The sequence below is a fragment of the Heteronotia binoei genome, chromosome 2, assembly GCF_032191835.1.
Source record: "Heteronotia binoei isolate CCM8104 ecotype False Entrance Well chromosome 2, APGP_CSIRO_Hbin_v1, whole genome shotgun sequence".
Classification (NCBI taxonomy): domain Eukaryota; kingdom Metazoa; phylum Chordata; class Lepidosauria; order Squamata; family Gekkonidae; genus Heteronotia; species Heteronotia binoei.
This window is the reverse complement of record NC_083224.1, coordinates 106,993,635-107,012,465: the sequence shown is the minus strand read 5'-3', so window position 1 is coordinate 107,012,465 and position 18,831 is coordinate 106,993,635. Positions and strand designations below refer to the sequence as shown.

The 18,831-nt window shown below is 43.4% G+C and overlaps 1 protein-coding gene across 1 annotated transcript in view; it reads left to right on the top strand.

Annotated features, from left to right (window-relative positions):
* The window catches only part of LOC132567335 (cytosolic carboxypeptidase 6-like), a 570,982-nt gene that overhangs the window by 226,288 nt on the left and 325,863 nt on the right, over positions 1 to 18,831 (top strand). The gene's annotated exons all lie outside the window — the stretch shown is intronic.

The following is an 18,831-nucleotide window of genomic DNA, read 5'->3' as shown; positions in this document are numbered from 1 at the left end:
GCATGTCGGATTTTATGCGGTTGTCCAAACATCAGCATCTGGCAATGGTCGTTGGCTCGTTCGTGTCCCGAACTGCCATGACAGAGACGCGGACTTTTTTGATAGTACATTAAATCAGGAATAAGAATGCTTCCAATGACTCCCGCACATACTTTCTATGTTTGAACGCTCCACTGTAGCCGACTCATCACAAGCGCACATCCACTTCCCTGCAAGAGCCCACTCCAAATGATATCATTGTGCCAGCAATTGTTGACTCAGCCTTCCAACCTTCCGAGGTTGGTAAAATATGTACCCAGCTTGCTGGGGGTGGGGGAGTGTAATGACCAGGGAAGACAATGGCAAACCACCCCGTAGAAGGTCTGCCGTGAAAACTTTGTGAAAGCAGCGTCACCCCAGAGTCGAAAACGACTGGTGCTTGCACAGGGGACCTTTCCTAAAGGGGGGGGAGGCAGATCAACCACCTTTGCTGTTTCCCTGCCAGGGGAGGAGGATGACCCACCTTTGCCATCTCCCCACCAGGCAGAGAGACAGCAAAGAGAGTTGCCATGTCCCCTCCCATTTAAACACTACGGCGGGGTGTTTAAATAGAGGGGAGGAAGATCCCCCACCTTTGCTGTCTCCCCGCCAGGCAGAGAGACAGCAAAAAGAGTTGCCGTGCTCCACCCACAATTTAAACACCATGGCGGGGTGTTTAAATGGGGGGGGGGGGAGGAAGATGACCCACCTTTGCTGTCTCCCTGTCAGGCGGAGAGACAGCAAAGAGAACCCCTGGGCTTCCCCTTCCTTTCCGGGTGTTTAAATGGGGGGGGGGGGGCGGGCAGATCGCCCACCTTTTCTGGCACCTTTTTTTAAAAAAGCCATGCACGATATCCCACGGTACTGCGCTTGCGCGAGTGTGGAATGCCATCTCAAAAAATGAGGTCTGGTTGAGACCTCTGATCAACCAACAGCGGGACCAATGCTGCTTAGAACTAAAGGATGGAGGGATGACTGATCAGGAAATTCGTTGTAAAAAAGCTGCGGGGTATAATAGCGACGGGTTAGGAATGGATTTAATGGTGAGTGTGACTGCAGCCTAGGACAGTTTGCAAAAGTTTGGCAGTTTCCTTTTCTTTAATACTAGCTTCTAACTTTTCCTGGAGTTCCTGATTTTTCTTAGCAAGCGGTTAGATTTCTAAATTTTTTTCGTGGGTAGTATTAGGTACTTATATTTTTCAATTCTGAATCTTTCTTTCTTTCTTTCTTTCTTTCTTTCTTTCTTTCTTTCTTTCTTTCTTTCTTTCTTTCTTTCTTTCTTTCTTTCTTTCTTTCTTTCTTTCTCTTTCTTTCTTTTCTAATCTAACTTCCGCTTTTCTAATGCCTGTTTCCTGCTGTTCTTTACCTTTCTCTTAAAGGGAATATTATCCAAGGCAGTAGCTTTGGGGAAGCTATGTTCACTTTCTGCAAACCCTGCGGCTTTGGGAGCCATGTGCCCTGGCGGCTTCATGACATCTGAAAGGGCATCTAATAGCACATGTGTGGGCTGCTGATCAAAACGGGTCATATCTGCTCCAGTGGCTTTAAGCTGAGACCAGGCTGCCATTCTAACCTTGTCTCTATTGCGCTGCTGTTCATAGTGAGGACGGGGTTGTTCTAAGGCTGGTTGTGTCTCTCTAGGATCACAGGTCTGTCTGTGTAGCAGCAACCTCAGCTGTTGGTGGTCAGGCAGAAACGAGGCCACAGGCGAAATCAGGAAGAAACAGCCATTTATTTAACGTGTACACGGACCCCAGATCAGACTCATGTCTAAACGAATCTGGGAGCCCCGATTTCAGGAAGGTCTACAGTTCTATAGTCACAGACAATCATTTCCAGTAAACAATTGCACAATTACAGGAAAGGACCACCCCATATCCCGTACATCATTACAAGTGTCATATTACTAAAGGAACAAGGAGGAGACAGGGAGGGTCTTTCCATACATGGCATTGATGTTGCTAACACTCTTGCAGCAATATCCTTCCTCAAAAGCACATTTGCACCTTTGACTTGCTCCCGAGACATTATCCAAGGTGCATTTGCTCAATGCTTATTTTAGTGCTTATTCCAGTCAGTTTCTAGTTCCTCTTTTAGGCAGCTGCGGCAGAGCCGGTGAGTGAAGGATTAACTTCCTCTTTTGCTGCCTTATGCTTCTACAAATTGGACACACTGCTAACTTCTCTTTCCTCCCTTTCGCAATCTCGAAGGATTATTTCACAGAGGCATCTAGCAAGCACTTTTAAAATCTCTTTGACCTTTTGTTTTCTTGCCCTTGTGCCTAATTGATGGCTTTCAATTTACCTTATTTAATAACTTTTTATTTCAGCCCTCATTCATCTGCAGTGGGGAGTTCCTGTATGGCGCTTCGGGGCAAGATGGGGATGGCAAGAGGAGCTGGAACCAAGGCCATTGTTCTGGTCCTTCCAGTTCCAGCTTCTTCCGCCATACCCACTCTGTGCTTGATTCCAGTACACAGAACAGTTGCTTCTGCTATTCCTATGGGCAAGAGCTTCTAAAACCACAACTTTCTGTTTAGAAGCTTAGGCACGTGTTAAAGCATTCTTCAGTCTGCATTGTACCTCTTGGAGAGTGTGGTTTAAATTTTGTCTATTAGGTACTTACATTTCTCAATTCTGAACCTTTCTTTCTTTCTCATAGGTTTCTAATCTAACTTCCACTTTTCTAATGCCTGTTCCTGATGTTCTTTTAATTTATGGGCAGCCTCTCTCTGGACCTCCTGTACTTTTGTGTGAGGATTCTGCCTGTTATTTCTGTAACTTATAGGCAGCCTCCTCCTGGTATTTCTTAATTTCCACAACTACTTATTCCTCACACTCTTTTACCTCAGTGGCTGCTTTCTTTCTGAATTCCTGTATCCTGGTTTCTGACTCTACTTTGAGAGTTTCCAGTTTTAGGTTTCCTTATAGAGCTGTTGGGCATTCTTGGCATATGCTACTGAGGTTTCCAATGCTATGAACAAGTCCCATGCAGTAAACATGACCAATTCAGATCCTCTAAGTTGGCAAGTTTTACAGGTGTCTTCAAAAGAATGCTTAAGTGTCTTTAGGGTATCCACTTCCGGGAAGACATCTTCATTCCAGGGGTTTGGTCCTAGGTTCAGCAACCATTCTCCCAATTTCCCAAAGATTCTCTTGATATACATTCTGTTGTCTTCCGTTTTTAAATGTCTGGATCTAAGAGAACCACAAAAGACCTCGACTACAGGCCTTTGAAATTCCCTAATATTCAAGATCCTACCCTCAAGGCTTTGCAAAATGTATGAGGGCTGCTAATATCTGGCCTCTTTGCCCACACACCAAAAATCTACCCAGTGCAGGAGCCTTTTTCTGGCACTTTCCTGCCTATTGGGGAGCAAAGAACTTGCAAGACACCTCTGTGCCTCTCATGAGTGAAGGAGGGAGTTGCAGGACCTTTCCTTAGTCCTCTGCAACACTAACAAATATGTGTGGTGTGAGCTTATGGCCTTCCACATATGGCTGGGCTGTTCAGGAGGGGCTTTTCTCTAGCCTCTGCCTCCAGTCAAAAGTTGCTGCCCTTACACCTTTCCTTAGTGGGGCAGTGAGAGAGAGCTTGCAGGGCACTTTAGTGTGCCTTACAAATGGAGAGAGGGGCAAGACCTTCCCCCTGTCCCCTCAAAACTTCAGCTAAGTCACATGTGGCATGGGCTTACAGCCTTCCACACACCAAGATGGGTTCCTCAGCAGAGCTTTACTAGCTTCTGCTGCAAAACCAGAATAACTAAGTTCAATGGAGTTCCTTCTCTGGAATACTCCTGCTTACTTCGGGGAAGACCTACATGATTGCTTCCCAATCTCAGAAGGCAAAAAGGGTTTGCTCTCTACCTGGGTCACTCCAACCGGTGCACAACCACGTGAGGCAGGGGATTTTCCTGTTCTAGGATCAGGGCTACTCCAACTGGTGCACCACCTGATTAGGTGACTACTTACGCACAAGGAGACCAGCTCAAAGTAGCCCAAATTCTCCTGTGGTAATCTATGGCTCGCTCTCAACTTAGGTTAGTGCTTTCCCTGTGAGGCGACTCTGTTGCGCGCATGGAGATCGACTCAAGGTAGCCGGTTTCTCCTGCTGCAATTTTATTTTTGCTCTTCAGTCAGGTTAGCTAGTTTCAATTACCTGCTGAGGCAGTGAGGTTACTCACGAGGAGACTAGCCCAAGGTAGCCCGACCCTCCTGTGGCAACTCTATTGTATATACCAACCTCTTTCCATTCAGCACATCACTGATAATACAAGGTCTGTACTTCCAGAGAGTCACTCCAACTGGTGCATGTACTCCAAAGACAAGATTAAGTGCTATCCTATGTGTGTGTAATGCACAAGAAATGAGGGTGAGAAGTGGGGGATGGGGACCTATCCATTCCTAAACAACAACCTAGCCTGATCTCTTTCCCAACCCTCGATAGAAACGTGTTGAGTAGGCCAGTCGGGATGATGGCTGGGCTTCATGTGATTCTCCCCTTGCTTTCCAGTCAGGCTCAGCCCCTATACAGGCAGTATCTAGCCCTCTGGGTGCTGCTGGAGAATCAGCACTGAATGATAGAGCAGGAGCAGCCCCCCCCCCCCCCCCGAGGTATAAAATGCTCTTCTAGAGCCAATCACACAGTTCTCATTCGCTCATTCACAATCACTCAAGCCTAACAAGGTAAGTTCTCAAAGAAGTAACCTTCTACGTCTGGCTGCCAGAAAACACGTGTGTCGACTCCCATGTGTTCTGATGACCAGGGTTTTGCCAACACTTTCTCCACCATTATCTGTTAAGCCAATTGCCCTAAAAATAGGATTTTGGGGGATTTAGAGTGGAGGGCAATCAGCCTTTCAGCGAGATCTAAAACCTATTTATACAGAAGGCATCTGCTTTGGAAGTTACCCAATAACGAGGCAATATAATATAATATAATAATCAAGGGGTTTTATTATAGAATAAAGGCAAACATACAAGGATATAAAGTCACACAACACACATACAGTCCTAATAAAGATAGGGTTGAAATAGACAGGTAAACACAAGAATTGACAAACAGGGTAATAATTACCTATCGTATTCTTCGAGGAAGGCTACAATGGTGACAAAAAGGAGATGGGGATGGACCCTCAACTGATCAGGTATCGGGGGCATATCTAACAGCGGAGTATGTGGTACTGACAGATGCGCACATGTGGGATGTAGGGTCAGAGCTTATAAAGTCTTCCTTAAGCCCTTAGGGGGTAAGAGGGCAAAAGGATTATGACACTGGGTCAGATGGGGCATGATGCGATGTCACATGGTGTATTAGCTCAGGAAAAGGGGAGGCTCCAGAATGACAGTTAGGGCATGGTATGGGTGGAGGCATGGGTGGAGGTATTGGGTGGAGGTGATTAAACAAGCTATCCAAACTTATCTAAAGGTGACAATAGAGAGCCAAATTGGTACCTAAGGTAACACCCGATTTATACAAAGAACTCTGGCTCTAGGTGAAGCTGGGCTTCCTCTTCTGCTCTTCTGGCTAGCACCGTCCATTGTCTAAAGTTCTGTTTGACAAGGACTTCGGCAGTCTGGCAGGGTCCACGCCTAAGCTAAGCTTGATTGCCTTATGTAGATGTAACAGCTGTTGAGTACATGAGTCTCTCGCTTCTCTGTCATGGAGTCTGGCACGGCAGGAAGATGGTCGCTGATGATGTTAGCCTACCAACATGGCTTTCATGGTCAAGGCTGGAAACCGCTTGCCGGGCAGTTTCTGGCAACACAATTTCTTCCACTGCAACGGCCGAGATGGTGCACGCACGGAGTGGCTGGAAACCTATCTGTACTCCTGGCTAGCACTCTTCCAGAGATATAGAGTGCTGTTGTAATGCTGAGACTGTTAGTATTCACATAAGTCTCTTATAAAATGGTAGCTAAAACCCACGTTTCACAGCAGATGTGTGTGAGTTGAATCTCCAAGCACCATGGCAACCAAACAAGTGATTACGATGTCCGTATATAATTGAAATTAGGGGCCTCTTGCTTACACACTCCTTATGTTTTCTATCTGTCTTGACTTTACAAGTGACAGCAAATGAAATATGCAAGTTGAAGGAGAAAATGCAGCAGTGTGTATGCACATGAAAGCTCATACAATGAATAATAATAATAATACTTTTTATTTGTATCCCGCCCTCCCCGCCAGGGCAGGCTCAGAGCGGCTCACAGCATACGAATATAAAAATACAATAAAACCATACATAGTAATTACAGTTACAATTATAAAATCATCATTAAATCATTAACAACTTACATTAAAATTAACATTGTGGTGCTATAACTTAGGTCTTTAATAAAATTCAGTGGCTAAAACATGTCCAGCGAGACTTTCTTGACTCGGTATTAGGTGAAGGCTATTTTGAAGAGGTAGGTCTTACAGGCCCTGTGGAATTGGTCTAAACATCGCAGGGCCCATACCTCCTCCGTACATAATTTTATAAGTCTCTATCATGTCACCCTCTCAGTCATAATTTCTCCAAACTGAAGTGTCCTAACCTCTTCAACATTTCTTCATAGGGAAAGTGTTCCATCCCCTTAACAATTTAGTTGTGGGTTTTTTGCACCTTTTCCAATGCTATAATATTTTCCTTGATGTGTGGTGACCACACAGCTGATTGATATTCTGTCCTCCCTGCAAATGGGTTCAGGGCGGATTACAACGTAAGAATCACATAATTAATTAAAACATATATTAAAACAATTACACATAGGAATTAAAACAGACAAGGATTAAAATAAGAATTAGACAGTCGATGGCCAGGAATATATTCTTACAATGTAAGAATCACATAATTAATTAAAACATATATTAAAACAATTACACATAGGAATTAAGACAGACAAGGATTAAAATAAGAATTAGACAGTCGATGGCCAGGAATATACAGAATCAATGACTGGAGCTGTTGAATACAAACTTCTAAGAACTAGGCCCATGCAGAGAGGACTATAGTAGGGAGACCAACTTATTTAGATGCCCGTAGTCTCAACCAAAAGTCCTTTCTGCATGGTCCCATTCCAGATGAGTATTCCAAGTGAGGCTGCATAAAAGATTTATACAGGGGCATTTTGATACTGGTTCATCTGTTTTCAATTCCCTTCCTAATAATTCCCATCATAGCATTTGCCTTTTTTATTGCAGTTGCACGCTGAATCAACATTTTCAGTGAGTTATCTACCATGACTCCAAGATCTCTCTCCTGTTCAGTTACTGCCAGTTTGGACCCCATCAATGTATATAGTTAGGATTTCCACACACACACACCCATGTCCTTTGCATTTGTCCATGCTGAACCTCATTTTCTACATTGATGCCCACTCATCCAGCCTCAGCAGGATCCTTCTGGAGTGCCTCACAGTCCTCCCTGATTTTCACCACCCTGAACAACTTAGTGTCATCTGCAAACTTAGCCACTTCACCACTTACTCTCAACTCCAAATCATTAATGAACAAGTTAAAAAAGCATCAGACCTAGTACCAAGCCCTGTGATACCCCACTGCTTACACCTTCCACTGTGAAAACTACCTATTTATACTCACTCTCTGTCTCCTGTTAATTAACCAGTTTTTAATCCAAATGAGAACTTTTTCTCTTATCGCATGACTTCTGAGTTTTCATAAGAGACTTTGGAAACTTTATGAAAGACTAAGTAAACATCTATTGGGTCACCCTTGTCCACATGCTTGTTCACCACCTCAAAGAACTCTAAACGTTTAGTGAGACAAGATCTTCCCTTACAGAATCCATGCTGATTCTTCCTTAATAGCATTTGTTCATCAGTGTGCTTACTAATTCTATATTTAATAACAGATTCCACCAATTTACCCAGTATCAATGTTAAACTGACCAGCCTGTAATTTCTAAGATCTCCTCTGGAACCTTTTTTTAAAGATGGGGATTACATTAGCTACCTTCTAGACCTTGGGAGTGGAGGCAGATTTTAGTGTTAGATTGCATATTTTTATCAGGAGATCCACAAGTTTACATTTGAATTCTTTTATAACTCTTAGATGTATGTCATCTGGGCCTGGTGATGTGTCAGTTTTCAATTTATCCATCAATCATAGGACCTCTTCTCTCATCATCTCAATCCAACTCAGGTCTTTCAATACCCCTCCCAAAATTGGTAGCAGGTAGACACCTACCATATTTCTCAGTGAAGACAAAGGCAAAAAAAAAAATCAGTTTCTGTACCATTTCCCTATCATTCTTTAGTAATCCTTTCTCCCCTTGGTCATCCAATGGCCCCACTGTCTCCCTGGCTGGTTTCCTGCTATTAATGTATTTGAATGATTTTTTATTATTGGACTTTATGCTTTTGCAATATGTTTCTCAAAGTCCCTTTTTGCCCATCTGATCACCGACTTGCAATTTATTTGCCAAAGCCTATGCTCCCTTTTATTTATCTCATTGAGACGAGCCTTCCACCACTTGAAGGAATCCTTCTTACTGCTTCCATTACTTTGTTCATTACTTTGTTCATCATAAAGGAATTCTTTTATGGCTTCCATTACTTTGTTCATTAACCATGCAGGCCTTTTTAAAATACCTATTTCTACCTTTTCTAACCTGTGGTGCACATTTTATCTGAGCTTCTAGGATTGCAGTTTTAAATAGTCTTCAAGCTCCCTGAAGGGACTTGACCTTCCTTGCCTTTCCTTTCAGTTTCTTCTTCACAATCCCTTTCATTTAAGAGAAATTACCCCTTCTAAACTTTTGTTCGTCTTTTGGGGCAACTCCCTGTTTACAGAAACATTAAGCTTAATAGAATTATGGTTACTATTCCCAACTAGTGCTATCACTATGTCTTTCACCAGGTCTTGGGCATTACTTAGGACCAAGTTCAGATTTCCTCCCCCCTGGTAGGTTCAGTGACCATCCACTCCATGGCATCGTCATTGAGAGTAGTTAATCATGGTATGTTCTGAGAAAAAAGAAAAGAAATAAAGATCATAATTAACCACCCCTCTCCCAGCCCTCTGCCTCTTCAGGGGGAGCTGGCAGGGCATCAGCCACCCGTGTGCTTTTCCTGCATTCAGAATGCAGGAAGAAGTGTGTGGGCAGCCATTGCCCAGCCACCCCTCGCCCAGCCCTCTGCCTCTTCAAAGCTGCCCGCATGCTTTTTCCTGTATTCTGAATCGGAACACAGGAAGAAGCATGCAGGTGGCCGCTGCCCAGCCAGCTCCCTCTGAAGAGAGCTCCCTCAGTGTGAGTGGGGATGGGGAGGGGTCACCTGCCCCCACAGCAAGCTGGCACCCCAGGCAGCCACCTATCTCAATGACTCCCATGTGCCAGCCCTAGTCAGATGACCTTCCCAAACTCCAGCAAACCACTACAATAAAGCCAAGTGTCCTTTTTCTATCTTCCCAAGCATTCCCCCTAGCAGAGCCACATGTACTTTTGCCCTTTCCTAGTAACTTTTGTTTTCCTTCCCAAAACAATTTCTGAGGGATTTCTGCCATCCTCTCATGGAACACAAATTACTCTGGCCTTTTCCGCACAGTCTCCTATCCCCTATCAGGTCAGTAGTGTGCATCAGATTTAATGAAAATTTCCGCACATGCTGCTCCTGGTCCTTCTTTTCTGCCTCTAACACGGGTTTTCTGGACTCCTGATTTTTGCGGTGTCACATTTTTTGCTCCTTCTTTAAAGCCGCAGCTGTGTGTGTGGAAATAATACATTCAGGGAAAGATTGCCTGCCCCTTGATAGATCTTCACACCCACCATTCTCCCTTCCAATGATACATACAGTGACTCAGCGAAAGTTTTTCTCACTACCACCTGCAATGGTGCCTCACGTCTCTTTTTTAAAAAACCTGCATACTGTTTGCATTACAAAGTAATTTCGTGCCATTTCTGTAGTATCCGATTAAATGCCATGTTATTCAGAAATCGCTTGCTGCTCATTGCTGCTGAGCCTCAGCATTGCTCTGTGAATGCTTTTAAAAATATTTATTCACAATGGTGCCTCGCACCTTTTATAAAAAAAACTGCAAACTCCCTGCGTTATAACATAATTTCGGGCCATCGTCCACCATTTCTGCAGTATCATTCCGATAAATGCTGTTTTGAAATCATTTACTGCTTATTGTTGCTGAGCTTCAGCATCACCCTGCAAATGTTTTTAAAAATATTTATTCATGTTTATTTTTATGTTTTGAGTCATCTCGCTGTGCATGGAACACACACATTGTTGTCAAGCTTCTTGTTTCATCCTCAAAATTCAAGCAGTGGCGGCTAAATACACCTGACCAATCCGATTGCAGACAGAGATCGCAATGCCTATTGGTTACGCTATAACATAACCACACATGCAAGCAAAAAAAAAGAAAAAGTAAAGGGGTGGAGTCAGATGACTGGAAAAGGGAGAAAGGAACAAAATTTGAGAAGAATTAGTCAATGTGGAACCATTTGCTGCGGACCACACACCGAAGTTGAGGCAGTAGTGCAGGAAAAAAAATTTGAACTGTGGGAAAATCAACCCACGGCACACGGGAAGCAAACAGATGGTGCGGAAAAGGCCTTTGTGTTGCTTTGCCTACATAGAAGGCAGCCTGGAGAGGAAATGAGAGGACAAGTTCTATGAACTACTCTTTCCTCAGCTCTTTCCCCCCTTCTTCCCTGTTTTTCCTTGGCAAACAGAAGGAAGACAGTTACAATTCTGCTTTCTGCAGCTAACTAGTATAGCATTCCTCTATCTGGATAAAATTAGTCAATCTAGAGTTCTCTTTCCAATGATACCACCTTCTGCTGTGAGAACAAAGAACTGGCCTTTACTGTGGCCAATGCAATGCCTGTGGATTAATCATCTTCTGTTCAGTTTAAATGTTATGGAGGGAATGGACTCTACACAGATGTGGGACTTTGCACAAAGCAGAAATATCTTTTTCTACTTTCTTTTTAGGCTACCTTGGTTAGTAGTACCTTGGTTAAGGCTATCTTGCTAATGCATATATGAAAAATAATGAGGAGGGGGCTTCTCATTATTTTTCATACATGCATTAGGAAGCCCCTCATCTAGCTGCATCTTTTAAAAGTCATTGCATCTGCTAACCTTGTTCTCGTTTTCCAACTGAAGGCACAGTTCTGGGAAGCATGCCATAGTCTGTCAATGAACTTGTTTGTTTTGTAAAGGTTGCAGCTACCTGGAAGGCTTTGAAAAGCAGTCTTCTTAATAATGCACACAAATAAAAGCAAGGTCCAGAAGCTGTAATAAAAACAGCAGTTGACCAGCAGCATAGCTTTTTTGGCTGTGTGAGATGGGAATAGGGTTGCTATTCCCTAGTTGAGTGTGGGAGATCCCTCAGTTTGGAGCCCCTACCCCTGCTTTTGGCTATCAGAAAGTGGAGAGGGGGGGCGTGGCGTCGGCGTGAATGGCGACAGACATGTGAGGCTTTAGCTCCTGACCCGATCTCCTCACCCTCCCTCATCGACACAGGTTTTTATATCCTATTTCTTATCAGACTATGGGAAAATCGTCCCATAAAAAGAATAACTCATCTTTAGCTAGCGCTCGGCTTCTTAAATCCTTTCTGGACTCCAGCTCACAATCTGATCGCTCCCTGTCAAGGCCGCACAAAACATCAAATATGGCAGATGGTGCTGCTAGTCTGCTTCCCTCACCAGATCTCCTCACAGCGAAAGAATTCCATAATACCCTGAGCTCATTTCAGTCAGAAATGCTAGACAACATGGCGCTATACTCAAGCCAATTACAGATCAGATCAGCTCCTTACAAATCACTTTACAGGAAGCCACAGCCACAGCTAACTCAGCGTTAGAAAGAGGCCTTACTAATCAAGAGGAAATCCGACATCTTCAGAGGCAAGAACGCTGGGCCACAGACAAAATTCTGGCACTAGATAACAAAGCGTGGGAACGACATGTTAAGCTGCGAGGCTTTGAAGAACACGAGGAAGGAACCTCAGACCTGGCCAGCTTCCTAGCATCGTGGTTTTCTACAGCCCTTCAGCTGGAGGATGGCATCGCTCCATACATTGTTCGTGCTTATCGACTGGGTTCAACCTTCTCCTCCCGCTCCCACAGCTCCCGAGATGTCATCATCGAACTGGCTGACATACGAGTTAAGAAAAAGATCTTAGACACTGCCAGAAACCTTAATGGTCTTCCCTATAAGGATAAGAAAATACTTGCTTTCCCAGATCTATCAGCAGAAACCCTGCAGAATAGGCATTTCCTCAAACCTATTGCTCAAAAGCTGGCCGCAGCAAGCATCCGCTATAGATGGTCGCCCTCAGGCAGACTTGTCATACATCGCCAAGGGAAAAGCTGGACTATTGAAGACCCTGAAGCTGGTTTGTATCTACTTCAGTCACTCAACATAGATGTTCCGATGGAGCTGGATCGTAAGTCACAAAAGCGAAAATGGACCTTCGTGTCACCGCCTAAGGATCGTAAAATCTCAGCCCGTTCGCATGAACCAGCCCAGGCTCCGGACTCTATACAGTCACTGTAATCAGTAAACTCATCATAAACCTGCGTTGTTATCTTATGTTATCTTACTTTAAAGCTTTGTCTTATATGATAATTAACATCTGAGGGAGGGTGGGGGGGGGGGTGAGGGTAGAGTGGGGCTTGGCTCTCCAGCTCTCAAGAATGAGGGGAATGTGTAGTGGAAGGGTACAAGGACCCCGGTCTTGGGTGGTTTCCTGGGACCCACGGGTTTTCCCCATGTGCTGGTTACTGGTTCTGTTATTTAATGTATCCGATGGGAGTTCTGTCCCCCTGCAGACATCTTTCCAATCTATCTTTGACCATCATTTATATACAGAAGGGACAGAGAAAGGGGGAGGGGGGAGGGGGGTGGGGATGAGGTACACTTATTGCTGTTACTTGTATTATAGTGTTAGATATGCTGGTTACCACTTATGCTGCTACTCTAGTACGCCATCTGCTGTTCAACTAGGGATATCACATGATTGTCTATTAGTTCTGTATAGGTTTCTTTGCCTTTTTTCTAGTTCTTGTTTGTTTGACTTGACACTGATGCAGTTCATTTGTCCTAGGAACAAAATGTGTATGCCTTCATGTTTTATGGGCTTGCTTTTTGGATCAGTGGCCCTTTATCTCCTGTGCTCGTCATTTTTCTTTCTCAAAGGCCTGCCAAGTTGGCTTAAACTACTATTTCTATTTAGCCCTGTTATAGCAATTAGTACCTTTCCAATATCCCATTATATTCCCGCAGTAATCATAGATTGGGACACTGTCCTACATTCACTCACATACAAACCATCCTTTTTCATAGTCATGAGGTCTCATACTGCATTTCCCTGCTATGGATCTTACATTGTAATTGTCTATCGTCTCCGTCCTTTGTCCCTGACGGGAGACCTAATTTATAATCCATATATTTTTACCTAAATGGCCCTGGACCTAAAAATCTTTTCGCTGAACTGTCGAGGGCTTAATAGCAAAATCAAATCTAGACGCATCCTCTCAGGGTTGAAGAAACATGCTCTAGATATTATCTTTCTACAAGAGACACACTTACGAAATGACATTAATCCCCTATTTCACTCTGCCCATTTTCCTGTGTCTTTCACAGCCTCTGGTTCCTCTCATGCCAGGGGGGTTGCCATTTTACTCTCACGTTCAGTTCAGTTTTCTTGCTTGGCCTCTGAGATAGATGAACGTGGTAGATTTCTTTTTGTTAAGGGTAGACTCAATGACGAAATCACAACCCTAGCTGCCATTTATGCGCCTAATTCGGGACAACTAGAATTTATCCGGGAGATTATGAACAAATTAAAAGCTTTTCAGGAAGGCCCTTTAATTATCGGAGCTGACTTTAATTTCCTTATGGACACTCGGCTAGACAGAAAATCAGAACATTCGCCTCTCCACTCCCCCCCCAGACGAGGCTTTTCCCCCTCAGGCTTGAATAAAATAATGTCAGAAATGGGGCTTACAGACTCCTGGAGGTTTCTCCATCAAAATGAGCGAGACTTTACCTACTTCTCTTCGCAGCATCAAACTCACACACGCATTGATTATATCTTTATTTCTGATTCTCTTTGTAATGCTCTTGTAGATGCCTCAATTGAACCAAAACTCTGGTCTGATCACGCTCCAGTCATCTGCTCTATTAAGAAAACTGTACAATATGACCGTAGCTTTTCCTGGAGACTTGACAATTATTTATTATTAGATAAAGAACTTTTCAACCTAATCGAACAGGAAATTAAGGAATTTTTTAGCCACAATCTTTCTGATGACATCCCTTCCCAAACGGTCTGGGATGCGTGCAAAGCCTTCCTAAGAGGCAAAATTATTGCATTGGCTGCCACCCCAAAAAAGAAAAAACAACATCTTATTAACCTCTTGACTGAGAAAATCAAAGATCTTGAACTCCAACATAAACGCACTTGCAGCAAAAAAACATTTCAGCACCTGCAAGAGGAAAGGAAAAGGTTAGAGGCCCTGGATACTGAAAAAATCAAACGTAATCTGCTATTTACCAAACAAGCCTTTTGTTATCGGGGCCCAAAATTTCATAGGCTTCTAGCGTGGAAAGCCAAACAGCAAGCCACCAACCTGAATGTGAAGGGTCTCAGAAATCGCGAATGCGTTGTATGCACTTCTTCAAAGTCTATTTTAGATATTTTTAGTCAATTCTACTCTTCTCTATACCAATCCAAGAACCCACCACCTGAAGCGATCTCTGAGTTTTTTCAATCCGTTACTACACTCCCCACTTTGTTAGAAGCCCGCAGAAAGTGTCTTGACCGCCCCATTGATGAGCTGGAACTTGCTGAAGCCATCAAATCATTGCGCACAAACAAATCGCCGGGTCTGGATGGCTTCACTTCTGAATTTTATAAAGCTTATAGTTCTACATTATCTTCCTACTTACTATCTCTTTTTAACTATATTCTCGATTCTGGCTCAGTCCCTCAGTCTTGGAGTCTTGCCAAAATTATTGTTTTACACAAAAAAGAGAGAGATGAATTAGACCCCAATTCTTACCAACCGATATCTCTTTTAAACACCGACTACAAACTTTTTACTAGCATCTTAACAAGGTGACTGAATAGTTTTATGGCAAATTATATTGCCTCTGATCAGTCGGGTTTCATCCCTGGTCGTGACTTAACTGATGTCACCCCAAAAACACTGAATTTGATTCATCATTGCAAAACCAAAGCTGTTCAGGATGCCTGCATCCTATCTATAGACATAGAGAAGGCCTTTGACTCGGTTGAACCTCTCTACCTGCACTCCTTACTAGAAAGAATGAATTTTGGTCCCAAATTTCGTACTCTTATTGACTCCTCTATCTCTCTCATTCAGCACTACTTCGGATTAACAATTTAAACTCAGCTATTTTCACTCTGTCTAGAGGCACACGGCAAGGCTGCCCTCTCTCGCCCCTACTATTCGCTCTTGCAATTGAGCCGTTGGCCATCAAAATCAGGAACGATGCTCGCATCCATGGTATTCTTGTGGGGACCGAAGCTTTTAAAGTTAGTCTCTTCGCAGATGATATAACCTTGTATCTTACCAACCCTTCCTCGTCACTTCCAGCAACTCACTCTCATCTTTCAGACTTCGCTATCGCCTCAGGCCTCACCATAAACTTTGATAAATCTCTCTTGCACCCCATTACCCTATCTTCTACCTCTATTTCTTTTATCAGCAAGCACTACCGATACAAATGGGTTAGAAAATCTTGGAAACACCTTGGTGTTCACATCCCGTTAGACTTTACTACTCTCCCAACCGTTAACCAGACAGAAATTTCCAAATCTATCAATTCTCTCCTATCCCACTCGGGGAAAATTTTTTTCACCCTTTTGGAGCGTATCTATCTAATTAAATCATTAATTCTACCTAAGATTGTGTTCTATTTACGGGCGGTCCCTCTGTGTGTTCCAGCCTCTCTGCTGCATAAATGGCAATCCCAAATAAATGAATTTGTGTGGCAGCATCGGAAGCCAAGGCTCAACTTTGCCTCAAGTAGACGGCCTATTTCGCTGGGTGGATTAGCTGTCCCAGATATTTCAAACTACCATGATGCTATTATCCTCACTAATTTGGTGAAATATTATAGGTCCTCCTACGTGGCGGACTGGAAGTCGATCGAGGATTTTTATCTCAGGGCCCCCTCTTTCCAGGAGGAACTCTGGTGTGTGTCTAAGCGCGTCAAAACTTCTTCTTCTCCGAACCCTTTTTTGGCCTCCATGCTGCAGGTTTGGCGTAAACACCGTAATAAGTTAGCTCCCCCGACCTCCTCCTTAACCACTTTTGTTAGACAGCCCTGGTTCGCTTCGGCGCTGAGTAAAGACTCGTTTATGCAATGGAAACGTCTAGGACTGACCCGATTTGCTGATGTTCTTCTTAAGGGGGTACTGAAAGATAAAGTGACTCTGGAGGCTGACTCTGACCTTCGACTACCCTGGTTCAAATACCTTCAACTTAAACATTTATTAGATACACATTCCTTCAGTCCCCCTTTGCGCGTCCACCTTGCTGGCTTTGAAAAGATCCTATTTGGTGATTCAATCCCGATCAAAGGACTGATATCAAAAATATATCAATTGCTACTCAGCCCCCTTAATGCAAAGCCGCACTCCTATCAAGGTGCCTGGGCTCGAGATCTGCAGATAGAACTAACTGAGGAGCAATGGCGAGCCATCTGGGGTTCTTCCATATATAAAACGAAAGCAATGAATGTCCAACTTCAAGCCCTTAAAGTCCTCACACGATGGTACCGTACCCCAGTGCAGCTAGCGCACTTGTCTTCCATCTCACCCCTCTGTTTCAAGATCTGTGGACAGAGGGGCACTTTTCTCCAGTCCTGGTGGCACTGCCCAATCATAAATAGCTTTTGGAGACAAATCTATCAAGAAGTACAAGAACTCACATCATACTCTCCTCCATTTATGCCCGAATTTGCCCTTTTAAATCTTCTAGATAACTCAAATATCCCCGAATCTGCAGAGGAATTGATCTCACTCATGTTTGTGGCTGCTAAATTTGCAATAGCTCTAGTTTGGAAACAACACTCTCCCCCCTCACAACAAACTTGCTGGTTAAAATTGTGGGATTATTTTGCACTGGATAAGCTCACTTATGACTTAGGCCCTCATCGTTCCCAACAAATTGCTTCCTCAAATTTTATAGAAAAATGGCGACCTTTCATTGATAAAGTTTATGCTGATAATAGAATCCCCAATGCCTCATACCACACTATATTGATGTCCTGTCAATTACTTTCGTAACTGCACTCTGTAATGTTTCATGGTGTCATGTTTTGATATTTGATATTTGATGCATACTCATGGTTTTCGTTTGTTATATCTGTATTGCACTTCTTAACTCAATAAAGCATTCTTAAGTTTAAAAAAAAAAAGAAAGTGGAGAGGGGATGGGCACTGGGCAATCCATTGTACCCTATGGAGATTGGTTGCCAAAGGTTATAAAGGCGAATTGATCTGTGGGTATCTGGGCCTCTGGGAAGTGCCTGTTTTTTAGATAGAGGCACCACAGCTGCTAGTGCCTCTCCACATCTCTCCAAGTTTCAAAAACATTGGACTAGGGGGTCCAATTCCATGAGCCCCAAAAGAAGGTGTACCCATCCTTCCATTATTTCCAATGGAGGGAAGGCATTTTAAAAGAATATGGTCCCTTTAAATGTGATGGCAGTTCACCCAGAACTTGCTTCAGAGTTAATTGTGATTCTTTTCTCCCCTCTCCTAAAATCTTACTCCCCTCTCCTGGAGTCTCATGATAAATCCCCTGCCTCACCTGTCAACCCTAGATGGGAAGAAAGCTCAAAGTCTTTATGCACAAAACAGAAGAAAACTAGTGGACACAGAGTTCTTTTTTTTTTTTTTTAACTTTCTTACCATGCTCTTACCATGATAATTGAACAGATTAAAGTCCTGTGCTTAAGAGAGAGAGAGAGAGAATTCTGAGACCAGTTCACTGAATGAAATGGTGGATTTCCAAACTTCTTATGATCCAACTCTCACAGTCATACATTACTACTGGGAATACCATGGCTTTCACTATACGGGTTTTTGTTAGCAGGGTGCTGTCTCTACTTTTTATTATACTGCCTAGGTTTGCCATAGCTGTCCTCCCAAGGAGCAAACATCTTTTAATTTCATGGCTACAGTCACCATCTGCAGTGATCTTGGATCCCAGAAATGTGAAATCTGTCACTACTTCCATGTCTTCCCCTTCTATTTGCCAAGGAGTGATGGGGCCAGATGCCATGATCTTAGGTTTTTTAAATGTTGAGCTTCAAGCCTACTTTTGCGCTCTCCTCTTTCACCCTCAACATGAGGTTCTTTCGGTCCTCTTCACTTTCTGCCATTAGAGTGGTGTCATCTGCATATCTGCATATCTGAAGTTGTTGATGTTTTTCCCGGCAATCTTAATTCCGGCTTGTGCTTCATCCAGGCCAGCATTCTGCATGATGTACTCTGCATATAAATTAAATAAGCAGGGTGACAATATACATCCTTGTCAAACTAATTTTGCTATTCTAAACCAATCAGTTGTTCCATATCCCACTTGACAGTTGCTTCTTGACCCTTATACAGGTTTCTCAGAAGATATATGAGGTGGTCTGGTACTCCCACCTCTTTAAGGACTTGCCACCGTTTGTTGTGATCCACACAATCAAAGGATTTAGCATAGTCAATGAAGCACAAATAGAAGTTTTTCTGGTACTACCGTGCTTTCTCCATAATCCAGTGAATGTTGGCAATTTGATCTCTAGTTCCGCTACCTCTCCGAAA